Here is a 1,572-nt window from a genome sequence, read left to right as displayed (position 1 = left end):
GGGAAAGACCAGATGGCACCAAAACAGAGCTGAGATAAACTTTGTCAAACAATCTTTCGAAGAAAATATATTCCTGTGTCAAACAAATCTAACTCAAAAGTCTCAATTCCAGCTATAACATAGAATAAGGCAATAAACCGTGTCTTCACAAAATCAAAATGTTTCCTTCATAGTTTTTAACATAAAATAGTTACTGGCAATATTTTTATTCGAGGTGATTTGGGGTGTTGCCATAACGTACCTTCAGTGTTCTTGTTGTAAAAGCACATACAGCAAAAGTCACAGAACATCCTTGGGGTTGAAAGGGTTTATTTAGGTTAGACCAGGCTTTTTTTCCACTTAAAGTACAGCCAGCCATATCTTGTCTAGTTTTATTTACATTTACCAAGAATTCTGGGTGTCAAAGTGTAAATTGAAATATACCTTTAACTAAAAGAATTGATTAGAGCACAAGACTAATACCACAAGTTACTGCTTTAACATAACACAAGTAGGGGGGAAAAAGAGCATATAACTCAGTGCGTGTTGTAATGATTTTGTCCTTTTAGCAGCTTTAAAAAAAAAAAAAAGGTAAATTTGGCTAGCATTTGACAAAACTGACTTTAAGAACATTGTATGTATGCATCTTTGATGTAACTTTAGCAAATCTCTCAAGTTTGTTTGTTTGGTTTTTTTAGAGCCGATTTAGAAAATAGCTTATGGTTTGCTTTTTCAACCACACAAAACCTGTATGAAGGACAAAATAATTACCACACCATTGGAGGAGAAAAAAACCCAACTAATTACACTGTAAAACTTAAAAATTCAGTTAACCGCTTAAGTAGCAAGCCTTTTTCATCCAGCCAGACACAGTATTTTTTTAGTATGTTAACTGCTATTCTTTTCTTTTGGTTGCATAAATTTGTAATACTTAAGTGTCTTGGTATGTTTAAGTAGTGTCTAAAATAGAATATCTTAGTCTTTATTCACAGTACTTCTGTATAATGTGTAATGCACTGGACTAACTCTTGTTTACCATTCATGTAACAAAAACCAGCACATTATCTGCACTAAGCTCAAAGAATGTTGCATTTGTCTATAGGCAGCTCTTCAATAAGATAAACGGGAAACTGAATATGGTCTGATGGTAAACAAGGGCTTTTACTGTTCTCTTCAGTGGAACTTTCTTCTTGGTCAAATTTTAACTAGTTAGTATTATATTTATATACAGGGTCTTCTTTTTCTTTACCAATGTATTTTCCTACTCATAGCTGACCAATAAATCCAATATCTGTTTCAAACCTTGAAGTCTAATTCATATTTTAACTTAATTCCTAAAGCTTTTCCTGAAGAGTTACACATACAGCCAAAGTGAGTAAAGTGTGTTAAAGGTAAAATGGAAGCATGTAAGAAACTTGATAATCCCAGAAAGACTTTCCTGTACTTTTGTAACTTTCTAGATCTGCAGACCAGAAAGCTACTTGAATCAGTTGGGTTTGGATTGCGAAGTGAAGACCTGGTTCGTAATGCCTACAGAGTTTGTGGAAAACCTGAGTCCAAACCTACTCAGATCTCAACCCTGTGTCTTCATAT

The sequence above is a fragment of the Pygoscelis adeliae genome, unplaced genomic scaffold, assembly GCF_000699105.1.
Source record: "Pygoscelis adeliae isolate BGI_AS28 unplaced genomic scaffold, ASM69910v1 Scaffold34, whole genome shotgun sequence".
NCBI lineage: Eukaryota > Metazoa > Chordata > Aves > Sphenisciformes > Spheniscidae > Pygoscelis > Pygoscelis adeliae.
This window is presented reverse-complemented; position numbering follows the sequence as displayed.